The sequence below is a fragment of the Pan troglodytes genome, chromosome 3 (assembly GCF_028858775.2).
Source record: "Pan troglodytes isolate AG18354 chromosome 3, NHGRI_mPanTro3-v2.0_pri, whole genome shotgun sequence".
Classification (NCBI taxonomy): Eukaryota; Metazoa; Chordata; class Mammalia; order Primates; family Hominidae; genus Pan; species Pan troglodytes.
This window is the reverse complement of record NC_072401.2, coordinates 14,958,220-14,974,714: the sequence shown is the minus strand read 5'-3', so window position 1 is coordinate 14,974,714 and position 16,495 is coordinate 14,958,220. Positions and strand designations below refer to the sequence as shown.

Genomic DNA, 16,495 nt, shown 5'->3' with positions numbered 1-16,495 from the left:
AGCATGAAGCGTTGTTGAATTTTGTCAAAGGCTTTTTCTGCATCTATTGAGATAATCATATGGTTTTTGTCTTTGGCTCTGTTTATATGCTGGGTTACATTTATTGATTTGCGTATATTGAACCAGCCTTGCATCCCAGGGATGAAGCCCACTTGATCATGGTGGATAAGCTTTTTGATGTGCTGCTGGATTCGGTTTGCCAGTATTTTATTGAGGATTTTTGCATCAATGTTCATCAAGGATATTGGTCTAAAATTCTCTTTTTTGGTTGTGTCTCTGCCCGGCTTTGGTATCAGAATGATGCTGGCCTCATAAAATGAGTTAGGGAGGATTCCCTCTTTTTCTGTTGATTGGAATAGTTTCAGAAGGAATGGTACCAGTTCCTCCTTGTACCTCTGGTAGAATTCGGCTGTGAATCCATCCGGTCCTGGACTCTTTTTGGTTGGTAAACTCTTGATTATTGCCACAATTTCAGATCCTGTTATTGGTCTATTCAGAGATTCAACTTCTTCCTGGTTTAGTCTTGGGAGAGTGTATGTGTCGAGGAATTTATCCATTTCTGCTAGATTTTCTAGTTTATTTGCGTAGAGGTGTTTGTAGTATTCTCTGATGGTAGTTTGTATTTCTGTGGGATCAGTGGTGATATCCCCTTTATCATTTTTTATTGTGTCTATTTGATTCTTCTCTTTTTTCTTTATTAGTCTTGCTAGCGGTCTATCAGTTTTGTTGATCCTTTCAAAAAACCAGCTCCTGGATTCATTAATTTTTTGAAGGGTTTTTTGTGTCTCTATTTCCTTCAGTTCTGCTCTGATTTTAGTTATTTCTTGCCTTCTGCTAGCTTTTGAATGTGTTTGCTCTTGCTTTTCTAGTTCTTTTAATTGTGATGTTAGGGTGTCAATTTTGGATCTTTCCTGCTTTCTCTTGTGGGCATTTAGTGCTATAAATTTCCCTCTACACACTGCTTTGAATGCATCCCAGAGATTCTGGTATGTTGTGTCTTTGTTCTCGTTGGTTTCAAAGAACATCTTTATTTCTGCCTTCATTTCGTTATGTACCCAGTAGTCATTCAGAAGCAGGTTGTTCAGTTTCCATGTATTTGAGCAGTTTTGAGTGAGATTCTTAATCCTGAGTTCTAGTTTGATTGCACTGTGGTCTGAGAGATAGTTTGTTATAATCTCTGTTCTTTTACATTTGCTGAGGAGAGCTTTACTTCCAAGTATGTGGTCAATTTTGGAATAGGTGTGGTGTGGTGCTGAAAAAAATGTATATCCTGTTGATTTGGGGTGGAGAGTTCTGTAGATGTCTATTAGGTCCTCTTGGTGCAGAGCTGAGTTCAATTCCTGGGTATCCTTATTGACTTTCTGTCTCATTGATCTGTCTAATGTTGACAGTGGGGTGTTAAAGTCTCCCATTATTAATTTGTGGGAGTCTAAGTCTCTTTGTAGGTCACTCAGGACTTGCTTTATGAATCTGGGTGCTCCTGTATTGGGTGCATATATATTTAGGATAGTTAGCTCTTCTTGTTGAGTTGATCCCTTTACCATTAGGTAATGGCCTTCTTTGTCTCTTTTGATCTTTGTTGGTTTAAAGTCTGTTTTATCAGAGACTAGGATTGCAACCCCTGCCTTTTTTTGTTTTCCATTTGCTTGGTAGATCTTCCTCCATCCTTTTATTTTGAGCCTATGTGTGTCTCTGCATGTGAGATGGGTTTCCTGAATACAGCACACTGATGGGTCTTGACTCTTTATCCAGTTTGCCAGTCTGTCTTTTAATTGGAGCATTTAGTCCATTTACATTTAAAGTTAATATTGGTATGTGTGAATCTGATCCTGTCATTATGATGTTAGCTGATTATTTTGCTCATTAGTTGATGCAGTTTCTTCCTAATCTTGATGGTCTTTACATTTTGGCATGATTTTGCAGTGGCTGGTACTGGTTGTTCCTTTCCATGTTTAGTGCTTCCTTCAGGAGCTCTTTTAGGGCAGGCCTGGTGGTGACAAAATCTCTCAGCATTTGCTTGTCTGTAAAGTATTTTATTTCTCCTTCACTTATGAAGCTTAGTTTGGCTGGATATGAAATTCTGGGTTGAAAATTCTTTTCTTTAAGAATGTTGAATATTGGCGCCCACTCTCTTCTGGCTTGTAGGGTTTCTGCCGAGAGATCCGCTGTTATTCTGATGGGTTTCCCTTTGAGGGTAACCCGACCTTTCTCTCTGGCTGCCCTTAACATTTTTGCCTTCATTTCTACTTTGGTGAATCTGACAATTATGTGTCTTGGAGTTGCTCTTCTCGAGGAGTAACTTTGTGGTGTTCTCTGTATTTCCTGAATCTGAATGTTGGCCTACCTTGCTAGATTGGGGAAGTTCTCCTGTATAATATCCTGCAGAGTGTTTTCCAACTTGGTTCCATTCTCCCCATCACTCTCAGGTACACCAATCAGACATAGATTTGGTCTTTTCACATAGTCCCATATTTCTTGGAGGCTTTGCTCATTTCTTTTTATTCTTTTTTCTCTAAACTTCCCTTCTTGCTTCATTTCATTCACTTCATCTTCCATCGCTGATACCCTTTCTTCCAGTTGATCTCATCGGCTCCTGAGGCTTCTGCATTTTTCACGTAGTTCTCGAGCCTTGGTTTTCAGCTCCATCAGCTCCTTTAAGCACTTCTCTGTATTGGTTATTCTAGTTATACATTCTTCTAAATGTTTTTCAAAGTTTTCAGCTTCTTTGCCTTTGGTCTGAATGTCCTCCTGTAGCTCAGAGTAATTTGATTGTCTGAAGCCTTCTTCTCTCAGCTCGTCAAAGTCATTCTCCACCCAGCTTTGTTCCGTTGCTGGTGAGGAACTGAGTTCCTTTGGAGGAGGAGAGGTGCTCTGCTTTTTAGAGTTTCCAGTTTTTCTGTTCTGTTTTTTCCCCATCTTTGTGGTTTTATCTACTTTTGGTCTTTGATGATGGTGATGTACAGATGGGTTTTTGGTGTGGATGTCCTTTCTGTTTGTTAGTTTTCCTTCTAACAGACAGGACCCTCAGCTGCAGGTCTGTTGGAATACCCTGCCGTGTGAGGTGTCAGTGTGCCCTGCTGGGGGGGTGCCTCCCAGTTAGGCTGCTCAGGGGTCAGGGGTCAGGGACCCACTTGAGGAGGCAGTCTGCCAGTTCTCAGATCTCCAGCTGCGTGCTGGGAGAACCACTGCTCTCTTCAAAGCTGTCAGACAGGGACATTTAAGCCTGCAGAGGTTACTGCTGTCTTTTTGTCTGTGCCTTGCCCCCAGAGGTGGAGCCTACAGAGGCAGGCAGGCCTCCTTGAGCTGTGGTGGGCTCCACCCAGTTGGAGCTTCCTGGCTGCTTTGTTTAGCTAAGCAAGCCTGGGCAATGGTGGGCGCCCCTCCCCCAGCCTCGCTGCCACCTTGCAGTTTGATCTCAGACTGCTGTGCTAGCAATCAGGGAGACTCCGTGGGTGTAGGACCCTCCAAGCCAGGTGCGGGATATAATCTCATGGTGCGCCATTTTTTAAGCTGGTCAGAAAAGTGCAGTATTTGGGTGGGAGTGACCCGATTTTCCAGGTGCTGTCTGTCACCCCTTTCTTTGACTCAAAAAGGGAACTCCCTGACCCCTTGCGCTTCCCAAGTGAGGCAATGCCTCACCCTGCTTCAGCTCGCACAGGGTGCATGCACCCACTGACCTGCGCCCACTGTCTGGCACTCCCTAGTGAGATGAACCTCGTACCTCAGATGGAAATGCAGAAATCACCCTTCTTCTGCGTCGCTCACGCTGGGAGCTGTAGACCGGAGCTGTTCCTATTCGGCCATCTTGGCTCCTCCCGAGTTCATTGTTTCTTTGTTGACTTTCTGTCTTGATCCTGTCTAGTGCTGTCAGTGGAGTATTAAAGTCCCCCACTATTATTGTGTTGCCATCTATCTCATTCCTTAGGTCTATTACTAATTGCTTTAAAAATTTGTGAGCTCCAGTGATAGGTGCATATATATTTAGAATTGTGATATTTTCCTGTTAGATTAGTCCTTTTATCATTAATGTCTCTTTTTTTTTTTAACTGCTATTGCTTTAAAGTTTGTTTTGTCTGATATAAGAATAGCTACTCCTGCTTGCTTTTGGTGTCCATTGCATGGAATATCTTTATCTACCCCTTTACCTTAAGTTTATGGGAGTCCTTATGTGTTAGGTGGATCTTCTGAAGACAATAGACACTTGGTTGGTGAATTCTTATTCGTTCTGCCATTCTGTACCTTTCAAGTGGAGCCTTTAGGCCATTTACATTCAATGGTAGTAATGAGATATGAGGTACTATTCTATTCATCATGCTATTTTTTTGCCAGAATACCTTGTTTTTCCCCCCTTGTGTTATTGTTATATAGGTCCTCTGAAATTTATGCTTTAAGGAGATTCTATTTTGATGTATTTTATGATTTGTTTCAAAATTTAGAGCTCCTTTTAGCAATTCTTGTAGTTCTGGCTTGATAGTGTTGAATCCTCTCAGCACATGTTTGTGTGGAAAAGACTATATCTTTCCTTCATTTATGAAGCTTAGCTTCACTGGATATAAAATTATTGGCTGATAATTGTTTTGTTTAAGGACGTTCAAAATCGGACCCCAATCCCTTCTAGCTTGTATGGTTTCTGCTGAGAAATCTGCTGTTAATCTGATAGGTTTTTCTTTATAGGCTACCGGATGCTTTTGTCTCACAGCTCTTAAAATTCTCTCTTTTGTCTTGATTTTAGATAATCTGGGGCTTCCTTATAGCTGAACTGTAATAACCTGATGACTGTGTGCCTAGATGACGATCTTTTATAATGAATTTCCCAGGTATTTTTTGAGCTTCTTGTATTTGGATGTCTAGATCTGTACCAAGGCTGGGGAAATTTTCCTTGATTTTTCCCCCAAATACGTTTTCCAAACTTTTAGATTTCTCTTCTTCCTCAAGAGCACCAATTATTCTTAGATATGGACATTTAACATAGTCCTAAACTTCTCGGAGGCTTTGTTCATTTTTCTAATTCTTTTTTCTTTGTTTTCGATGGATTGGGTTAATTCAAAAGCCTTGTCTTTGAGCTCTGAAGTTCTTTGTTCTGCTTGTTTGATTCTATTGCTGAGATTTTCAGTACATTTTGCATTTCTCTGTGCTCTTGATTTCTATAAGTTGTTATTATTTTTTATTCATGCTATTTCACTGAAAAATGTTCGTTTCATATCCTATATCATGTTTTTGGTTTCTTTAAGTTGGACTTCACCTTTGTCTGGTGCCTCCTTGATTACCTTAATATTTGACCTTCTGAATTCTTTTTTCTGGCAATTCAGAGATTTTATCTTGGTTTGGATCCATTGCTGGTGAGCTGGTATGAAATTTTGGGGGGTGTTAAATAACCTTATTTTGTCATATTACCAGAATTGTTTTTCTGGTTCTTTCTCATTTATAACCTTATTTTGTCATATTACCAGAATTGTTTTTCTGGTTCTTTCTCATTTGGGTAGACTACATCAGAGGGATCATCTGGGATTCAAGCACTACTGTTCAGATTCTTTTGTCCCATGGGGTGGTCCCTTGATGTGGTAGTTTCCCCCTTTTCCTAGGAATGGGGCTTCCTGAGAGCCAAATTGTAGTAATTGCTTTTGCTCTTCTGGGTCTAGCCACCCAGTGGAGCTACTGTTCTCCGGGCTGGTACTGGGGAGTGTCTGCAAAGAGTTCTGCGATGTGATCTGTCTTCAGGTCTTGCAGCTATGGATACGGGCACCTGCTCCAGCAGAGATAACAGGGGAGTGAAGTGGACTCTGTGAGGGTCCTTGGTTGTGTTTTTGTTTAGTGCACTGCTTTTGTGTTGGTTAGCTGCCAGCCAAAAGGTGGCACTTTCAAGAGTGTATCAAAACTGTGGTCCTACAGGGAGGATACAAACTTGCTGTAGGGACACCTGGTAAAGTATTCAGGATTCTCAGGTAGTGGGCAGGACCATAGGGCTCCCAAGAGATTATGACCTTTGTTTTTGGCTGCCAGGGCGCGTAGAGAAAGACCACCAGGTAGGGGCAGAGATAGGCAAGTTTGAGGTCAACCTCTCCTTGGATGGGGCTTGCTGTGGCTGGTGTGGGGGACAGGGGTATAGTTCCTAGTCCAGTGGAGTTATATTCCCAGGGGGATTATGGCTGCCTCTGCTGAGTCATACAGGTCACCAGGGAAGTGGGGGGAAGCTGGCAGTCACTGGCTTCACCCTGCTCCCATGCAGCTGGCAGTCCTAAAGGCTGGTCTCACTCCAACCGTGCCCCTCCAAGAGCACCATCTCCAGGCAGTCAGTGACCAGGGCTGAGAACTTGCCCCAGACCACAAGCCTCCCCAGTGAGAAAGCAAGCAGATTTACAGATTTTTGGCATCTCAGGGAGCCTGCAGTGGTGATCCAGTTCATTCCAGGGGTCTATGAATTCTCTCGGGTTTCCTGTTATGTTCCTGAGGTAGTTCTTGGAGCAAAAGTTCACTGTGTCTCCATACACTGCTCTGTCCATCCAAGTGGGAACTGCAAGCTAGTCCTGCTTCCACATCTTAATCCTTTGTCTCATTCTGTCTTTTAAATGAGACCAACACCTCTAGGTTTTGCCATGGTATCAGATGGTCCTTATTATTATGACTTTGAGTTCTATCTACATTTTTTTCACATGTATAGTTTGCTTTATTTCAAACTTGGATATAAACATATATTTACATATAAATTGGTTTATATTTAAAAATATTTTTAATCTAAAATTGTTTAATGTTTTCAAAATATTGAAAATATTTTGCCAGAATTTTTATAAATTTATCACAGGACTGTTGAAGGGGAATCTATTCAAGTTTTCTCTGCCATATTGTCAGAAATTGCCTCTACTGACTTTAAATAATAAGAAAATTGAGGCTAGGCTGAATTATGGTTTTCCTAAGGACTCATAGCTTTTAAAAAACAGGATTAAAATTCAAATACAAATTACCACAATGCCTAGCATTGTGCTTAATGTATAACAGAGTCTCAAGAAATGCTTAATGTTTAAATGTTTACATTTATGTTTAAATGTTTACATTTAACAAGAGAAATGATAAATACTTTATTTGGTGTTGCCATCAATGATGGAGTGAGTCAGAGTAACAAATCTCTTCTTCCCTAAACTTCACAGCTGAAAGAAAGTCTCAAGAACCACAGATGTCTTGGATATTTCTGTATTTCAGACTTTACTACCCAGACACCAAAAGAAGAAATGATTAACCCTGGAGGCTGCCTCGGTCTAGGTAAGGAGATCTGTGATGTGATGCTGGCATTTGGGGAATGCTCAGTAATTTATCATTCAAGTCCTTTGCAAATGCTATATATTTCTTTTCTGAATCATCCTGATCCTTCATCTATCCAGTAGTCACGTTCTGAACAAAGCAAATGTTAACGGAGGACGAGGCAGCCAGCATTTTAATCCAGCTTTAAATGCTGGCAGAATTTCAGATAATTTACAAAGAGCTGTGAATAAGAAAGATCTATTACCTGTATTATTTCAAGAGAGAGAGAAAAAAAAGACATTCAGCTACACAAAATGTATTAAATTATTCATTGGGGAAAGCAGATTTTGATTTCCAAAACAAGCATTTTGTTTAAAACCTGTAGTTGAAGTTTAAACGTTTATAGTACTATTTGATATACTACTCAATTCTTTTAACTTGTCTCAGTGGTTCAGATCTCATCCTCCTGCATCGATTTGTAGCACAGCATCCAGCCTGATGCTGTCAAAATATAGGCCAGTCTGTGCTCCTCCTCTGCTTAGCAATGATGAACAGCTCCTCATCCAGCAGACTCAGAGCCCAAATTCTAACACAGTGGCAATGAGGTACCTACAAAATCTTCTAATTCAATGGCTTCTTCTCCTTTGGCCTTCCTCTGCCCTTTGGCCACATCTACTTCAGCCCTATTGGCTTCCTTGCTGTTCCTTAGACATGGCTGGTGGGCTCCTAGTTAGAACTGGAACTTCGGCTCTAGCTCTTCTCTCTGCCTGCAATGCTCTTCCCCTTGAAAGTCTCATAGCTTGCATGCTCCCTCTTCCATTCAGTCTTGGTTAAATGTCATTCTCCCAGTAAGAACTTCCTGAATAATCCATTTATTCTTGAAGCCTGTCTGCCCTGCTCCTGCCCTGACATTCTTGATTCCCTTTTATAATTTTTTTCTTCTTTTCTCTGGAGCATTTATCACCACTTAACATGCTAAACACACAGACACACACACACTTTAAAAACTACTTTTAAATTCATTGTTTGAATACCACCACCATATTGTCAGATTCATGAAGTTTGTTTATTTCTCCTAATATATCCTCAACTCCTAGAACATTTTCTGACACCAGTAGGCACTTAATAAATATTGGATGATGGATAAGTAAATAAGTATATTAAAATTCCACTTATTGAATCTTTACTATCTAAGATACTCTTCCATGCACTTTTCTTGTATTAATTTACTCAGTTGTATGAGGTAGGCAGGCCTTCATATATTTCTAATGTTATAGTTGAGAAAACAAAACATGTAGAGATCACATAGCTCTTGCAGTATACGTAATGAAACTTCAAAGTAATTTCTCTTTAGCTGGGTACGGTGGCACATAACTGTAGTCCCAGCTACTCTGGAGGCTAAGGTGGGAGGATCACTTGAGCCCAGGAGTTCAAAGATGCAGTGAGCTATGATCATGCCACTACACTCAAGCCTGGACTACACAGTGAGGCCTTTCTAGTTATTAATTTATAAATAAATAACTAAAAAATAATTACTCTTAAAATAAGTGACTGATTTTTCTATTGCCTAATGAATAGAGTAAATTTTTTTAGCTTTGCATTGAAGAATCTTTGCAACCTGCTCCTTTTCATCTTCCCAGAGGATTGACTGCTACTCTTTTCCAATTATACTGGGAAGTTTCAACAGAAAGAAAGGGGAGATAGGGAAACGATGATAAGAAGACGAGGAAGAAGACCTATCATAACTACCTTTGACCAAACTCTTTTTGTGCACCAGGAATCAGGAAAAATCTATTATGTGAATCATCTCATTTAATCCTCCTCACAGCCATGTGTGCAGACTCAGGCTTAGAGAAGTTACGCACCAGATATGTATTCATTATCCTTATAATTACATTGTCTCTTTCCTGGAAATACACCAGCAGACCCATGTGAATACTGTCTATACACAAACAAGCTTGGCCATTAGCCGCAGACCTTCTCTCTCATCTTGTTCTCCAGGGCCCTGAAAGTAGGCTGAGATGAAGACAAACATGAAACCTCAAAGGCTTTGTGTATCACGTGTATTGGTTTCCTATGGCTGCTCTAATAAATTAACATAAACTTAATGGCTTAAAACAACACAAATATATTATCTGACAGTACATTAGATCAGAAGTTTGGCATGGATTTACCTGGACTAATAAGCAAGGTATCTGCAGGGTTACATTCTCTTCTCGAGGCTCTGTGGGAGAATCCCTTTCCTTCCCTTTCGCATCTTTTAGATACTGCCTATACTCCTTGGTATGTGGCCTCATTTCCTCCATCTCTCTGACGCTTAGCCGTCATCAGTCTCTGTCTCATAACCATAGGCAGGAAAGATTATCCACTTTTAAGGAAACACTTGCTTGGACTGAATAATCCAGGATAATATCAAGCTTCATACCCATAGTATACATGCAAAGTATTCCCTGTTGCCACGGAATGTGACATATTCACAGGTTCCAGTGTTAGGGTGTGAATGGTTTTTGGGTGGGGGGGTGGGTGTGCATTGCTCACCATAACATCATGTTAAGAAGTCTGGGCTTCCTTCTAAAGATTAGTAAAATCATTGAAGGAGTTGCAGCATAAGGTGTCTAAGACAAATTTGCTTTTAGAAAGATTGCAAAGCTCTAGGTCTGAAACCAATGAACGTAGAATGGTCATATTAACTAAAAATAACTAATGCAGCATGTACTATTAACCACACTTCTGGTACTTTTTGATGTGTGTTGCAATCCTTAACTCATTTAACCTTTATCAGTTAAATTTATTATACTAACAATATTCCCATTCTATAGGTGAAAAAATATATGTACGATGACAGTGCGATCATGTACTATTAACCACACTTCTGGTACTTTTTGATGTGTGTTGCAATCCTTAACTCATTTAACCTTTATCAGTTAAATTTATTATACTAACAATATTCCCATTCTATAGGTGAAAAAATATATGTACGATGACAGTGCGATCATACTAGAACTCAGGATTAAGAAACTCACTCAAAACTGCTCAACTACATGGAAACTGAACAACCTGCTCCTGAATGACTACTGGGTACACAACGAAATGAAGGCAGAAATAAAGATGTTCTTTGAAACCAACGAGAACAAAGACACAACACACCAGAATCTCTGGGACACATTCAAAGCAGTGTGTAGAGGGAAATTTATAGCATTAAATGCCCACAAGAGAAAGCAGGAAAGATCTAAAACTGACACCCTAACATCACAATTAAAAGAACTAGAGAAGCAAGAGGAAACACATTCAAAAGCTAGCAGAAGGCAAGAAATAACTAAAATCAGAGCAGAACTGAAGGAAATAGAGACACACAAGAACCCTTCAAAAAATCAATGAATCCGGGGGCTGGTTTTTTGAAAAGATCAATAAAATTGATAGACCGCTAGCAAGATTAATAAAGAAGAAAAGAGAGAAGAATCAAATAGATGCAATAAAAAATGACAAAGGGGATATCACCACCAATCCCTCAGAAATACAAACTACCATCAGAGAATACTATAAACACCTCTACGCAAATAAACTAGAAAATCTAGAAGAAATGGATAAATTCCTCGACACACACACTCTTCCAAGACTAAACCAGGAAGAAGTTGAATCTCTGAATACACCAAAAACAAGCTCTGAAATTGAGGCAATAATTAATAGCTTACCAACGAAAAAAAGTCCAGGACCAGATGGATTCACAGCCAAATTCTACCAGAGGTACAAGGAGGAGCTGGTACCATTCCTTCTGAAACTATTCCAATCAATAGAAAAAGAGGGAATCCTCCCTAATTCATTTTATGAGGCCAGCATCATCCTGATACCAAAGGCTGGCAGAGACACAACCAAAAAAGAGAATTTTAGACCAATATCCTTGATGAACATTGATGCAAAAATCCTCAATAAAATACTGGCAAACCAAATCCAGCAACACATCAAAAAGCTTATCCACCATGATTAAGTGGGCTTCATCCCTGGGATGCAAGGCTGGTTCAACATACGAGAATCAATAAACATAATCCAGCATATAAACAGAACCAAAGACAAAAACCACATGATTATCTCAATAGATGCAGAAAAGGCCTTTGACAAAATTCAGCAACGCTTCATGCTAAAAACTCTCAATAAATTAGGTATTGATGGGACCTATTTCAAAATAATAAGAGCTATCTATGACAAACCCACAGCCAATATCATACTGAATGGTCAAAAACTGGAAGCATTCCCTTTGAAAACTGGCACAACACAGGGATGCCCTGTCTTACCACTCCTATTCAACATAGTGTTGGAAGTTCTGGCCACAGCAATCAGGCAGGAGAAGGAAATAAAGGGCATTCAATTAGGAAAAGAGGAAGTCAAATTGTCCCTGTTTGCAGATGACGTGACTGTATATCTAGAAAACCCCATTGTCTCAGCCCAAAATCTCCTTAAGCTGATGATAAGCAACTTCAGCAAAGTCTCAGGATACAAAATCAATGTGCAAAAATCACAAGCATTCCTATACACCAATAACTAACAGACAAACAGAGAGCCAAATCATGAGTGAACTCTCATTCACAATTGCTTCAAAGAGAATAAAATACCTAGGAATCCAACTTACAAGGGACGTGAAGGACCTCTTCAAGGAGAACTACAAACCACTGCTCAAGGAAATAAAAGAAGATACAAACAAATGGAAGAACATTCCATGCTCATGGACAGGAAGAATCAATATCCTGAAAATGGCCATACTGCCCAAGGTAATTTATAGATTCAATGCCATCCCCATCAAGCTACCAATGCCTTTCTTCACACAATTGGAAAAAAGTACTTTAAAGTTCATATGGAACCAATAAAGATCCCACATTACCAAGTCAATCCTAAGCCAAAAGAACAAAGCTGGAGGCATCACACTACCTGACTTCAAACTATACTACAAGGCTACAGTAACAAAAACAGCATGGTACTGGTACCAAAACAGAGATATAGATCAAAGGAACAGAACAGAGCCCTCAGAAATAATGCCACATATCTACAACTATCTGATCTTTGACAAACCTGAGAAAAACAAAAAATGGGGAAAGGATTCCCTATTTAATAAATGGTGCTGGGAAAACTGGCTAGCCATATGTAGAAAGCTGAACCTGGATCCCTTCTTACACCTTATACAAAAATTAATTCAAGATGGATTAAAGACTTACATGTTAGACCTAAAACCATAAAAACCCTAGAAGAAAACCTAGGCCATTCAGGACATAGGCATGGGCAAGCACTTCATGTCTAAAACACCAAAAGCAATGGCAACAAAAGACAAAATTGACAAATGGGATCTAATTAAAGAGCTTCTGCACAGCAAAAGAAACCACAATCAGAGTGAACAGGCAACCTACAAAATGGGAGAAAATTTTTGCAACCTACTCATCTGAAAAAGGGCTAATATCCAGAATCTACAATGAACTCAAATTTACAAGAAAAAAACAAACAACCCCATCAAAAAGTGGGTGAATGATATGAACACACACTTCTCAAAAGAAGAAATTTATGCAGGCAAAAAACACATGAAAAAATGCTCATCATCACTGGCCATCAGAGAAATGCAAATCAAAACCACAATGAGATACCATCTCACACCAGTTAGAATGGCAATCATTAAAAAGTCAGGAAACAACAGGTGCTGGAGAGGATGTGGAAAAATAGGAACACTTTTACACTGTTGGTGGGACTGTAAACTAGTTCAACCATTGTGGAAGTTGGTGTGGTGATTCCTCAGGGATCTAGAACTAGAAATACCATTTGACCCAGCCATCCCATTACTGGGTATATACCCAAAGGACTATAAATCATGCTGCTATAAAGACACATGCACACGTATGTTTATTGCGGCATTATTCACAATAGCAAAGACTTGGAACCAACCCAAATGTCCAACAATGATAGACTGGATTAAGAAAATGTGGCACACATACACCATGGAATACTATGCAGCCATAAAAATTGATGAGTTCATGTCCTCTGTAGGGACATGGATGAAGCTGGAAACCATCATTCTCAACAAACTATCGCAAGGACAAAAAACCAAACACTGCATGTTCTCACTCATAGGTGGGAATTGAACGGTGAGAACACATGGACACAGGACGGGGAACATCACACTCTGGGGACTGTTGTGGGGTGGGGGGAGGGGGGAGGGATAGCATTAGGAGATATACCTAATGCTAAACGACGAGTTAATGGGTGTAGCACACCAACATGGCACATGTATACATATGTAACAAACCTGCACGTTGTGCACATGTACCCTAAAACTTAAAGTATAATAATAACAATAATAATAGGAATCTAAAAAGAAAAAAAGCAAAAATTTAAATAATGTCACCTAAGATTTTTTACAATTAGCAAGTGCTGGGGATTCAATCCAGGGAGTCTGACATCCAGAGCCAATACTTTACTACATGGAACAGCCCTAAACAGAGCAGAGAATCTGTCTTCACAGATTTTGAAAGAGTAAGGAAACATGGTTAGGCCTAGTGGTCAGGGAATGCTTTGTAGATGCAGTGGGGCGTGGAAAGAGGCCATGAAGAAGAAAGGATTTGAAAGAATAGAGAGGAATGAAGAAAGACTTCTGATAAATATGTTTGCTGCGATCAATTCTATGTCCTCCCTTTTCTATAAAATATGATCCTTGGCCCCTATAATTGCTTGACTCTAAATGTTTGAAAGAGTCAATCAGCATTATCATGGAACAATATGTGCTGATGGGTATAGTCTCCCCCTTTGATTGGTACTTTGCAAGTTTCACAAATAACTAACCACCTGAGAACTTGTCTCCCTTGAACTGAATTCCATTTTGATTTTGTTCACCTTCTTGATCCTCTTCTTTTTGTGTCAAAATTGTACTTTTGCAAAGATGATTTCAAAAGTGTTTTCCTTCTGATTTAGTGCGGCCAGTTTTCAACATTCGGTCTGAAATTGAGGAGTTGCTGTATGAAAAGTGAATTCATTTGAATGGTAAAGTTTCCTGTGAACAGAAATAAAGTATTGTTTCACTCTGAAACTCCTGAGAGTCAGCCACTGTTATTTTATTTGTAGATTTCCTTCCATAGGCTTCTTTAAAAATTTCCAAATGACATCAAACAACCTTCTTCTTGTTATGAAGTAGAAAGTCCTTTTATCTGTAGCTAGGAGGATGCTGTGGGAATTATCAAGCAGGGACAACCAAGGCTATTTTTTATAACAATATATTAACTCTAAAAAGAAAACCTTCTAGTCTCATTGTGACATACCTCCTCTATATCTATAATCCTTAACATCAGAGATGGTTACAGGAAAGCAGGCCATCAATAATCAGGTAGTGAGATCATCCATGCTCTTGCATCCTTCAAGGGAAGAGACAACATTGGCAGAAGGGAGATAAGGGGAAGAAGAATTTATTTTTCAAATATTTTGCGCTAAGCAAAGCGCTGTGTTATGTATTTCACATACCTTAAGTCATTTGGCCATTTGAAAACTCCCTGAGAAAACTATTCATACCTCCATTCTACAGTTGAGTAATGGAGAAAAGAATAGTTTTAAATTAAGAAAGAGATAAAGAGAAGCTAAGCAATTTACTCAAAAATTGTGTGAGTGGCAAAGCCAGGATTTGAATTCAGATATTTTATGCAGTAATAAATCATGTCATTTATACTGTCAATTTAATTCTGAGAAGTGATTATTTATGTAAATTTCTTTTTGTAATAAAAAAACATGAGAGCAGAAGATTAGAAAGTGTTGTGCAGAGAGAATAGTAATCATTCACTGAACACTAAACAAATGTGTTGAATATCAAATGTACTCTTAGACCTATATTTTAAAGCATAACTTAGTAATAATGATATTTGGATTTCTCCCATCAAAAAGCTTTCACTGTAAGTTAAAAAATGAGTATTTTATGTCTATAGTGGAGTTAATAAACAGCATTCAATGAGTGCTCAATTTTATTGCACAGTGCTATGGTTTGAGTGTTCCCCACCAAAGCTCATGCAGGAACCTTAATTTCCATTGTGGCAATGCTGGGAGGTGATACTCTACAGAGATGATTAGGTCATAAAGACAGATTACTGTCTTTTTATGAGACTGGATTAGTTTTCTCAGGAATGGATTAGTCCTGGTGAAAGTGTGTTGTTGCAAATTGAGGTTGCGTCTCATGTTTGGCCACTTTGCTCCCACCTACTTTTCTTTCTGCCTGTTCACCACATTGTGACACAGAAAAACACTGTCTCTGGAAGCCAAGCAGATGCTGATGCCATGCTCTTGGACTTTCAGTCACCCAAATCGTGAACCAAATAAACCTCTTTCTTTATAAATTATCCAGCCTCAGATGTTCTGTTATAGGAACACCAAATGGACTCAGATCCACAGATTAAAAACATTCTTTAGTATATCTCCAGACTTCGAATTTGCAAACATTTTTTCCATGCATTATCTCATTGAATTTCCAATCCTTCCATGAGCTGGGCATTACTTGACCTCCTGTATTTTATTAAACCAAGACTCAGGAGCAGTTCAGCATCATAGCTAAGATAATGCAGTTAATAAATTGTGAAGCCATATCTAGAACACTGTTATTTACCTACCAAGACATAGTACTTCAGGCCCTGTAGGCTGACATCCTAATTAATCTATGAATATAAACAATAAAGTCTTATGATCACAAAGGTAAGATATCCTCTGTAGAACAGTCTGGGGAAATTTGCCCTCTTGGAAACTTTTCATCATCTAGCTTTACATAAAGATACTGCATGTTTCTCCACCTATTATGGTCTCATCTCTTGGGATTTCAAGTTCAAACTCACATTTGACCCCTCCAGAACTGGTGTGTGTAGACACTTTCCTTGATATTTTAGATCACCTCTCCCCACCAATATCCCCTTTAGCATTGGAATTTTCTGCTTTGGACTTGGATCCTCAGAATCCAAGTGCCATTTTCTGGGCCAGTTGTGACCTCTGCTATAAAAACAAATAGGACCCAAATCAGCTAATGAAGAGACAAATCTTAAGGAGAGACTTCTAGCACAGGAGAAACCTAAGCTGGGTTCTGAAGAATGGGTGAGATAAGAGGAGGGACACTGGTAGTGAAAAGAGGAGAGAGCAAAATTAAAAGAATAAAGGTGAATGGCTCTGATGTGTACAAGGAAAGTAAGAAGCAAAATATTGTTCACTAAATTCCAAGGTTGCCACACCACAAATGTGTCTTCAGTCTTTCTTTAGTTCTCGAGTTAGT

At 39.3% G+C, this 16,495-nt stretch overlaps 1 long non-coding RNA gene across 4 annotated transcripts in view; it reads left to right on the top strand.

Annotated features, from left to right (window-relative positions):
- Positions 1-13,442, top strand: part of LOC107974202 (uncharacterized) — a 386,436-nt gene extending 372,994 nt beyond the window's left edge. For 2 of the 4 annotated variants that reach the window (XR_008547454.2, XR_010156481.1), the window contains 2 exons: positions 7,143-7,254; positions 10,195-13,441. This is a non-coding gene — a long non-coding RNA (uncharacterized LOC107974202). Of the gene's footprint in view, positions 1-7,142; positions 7,255-10,052; positions 10,085-10,194 lie in introns of those variants that run through there. The other 2 variants (XR_008547453.2, XR_008547455.2) reach the window with 2 other exon arrangements.
- Positions 13,443-16,495: the final 3,053 nt, after the last annotated feature.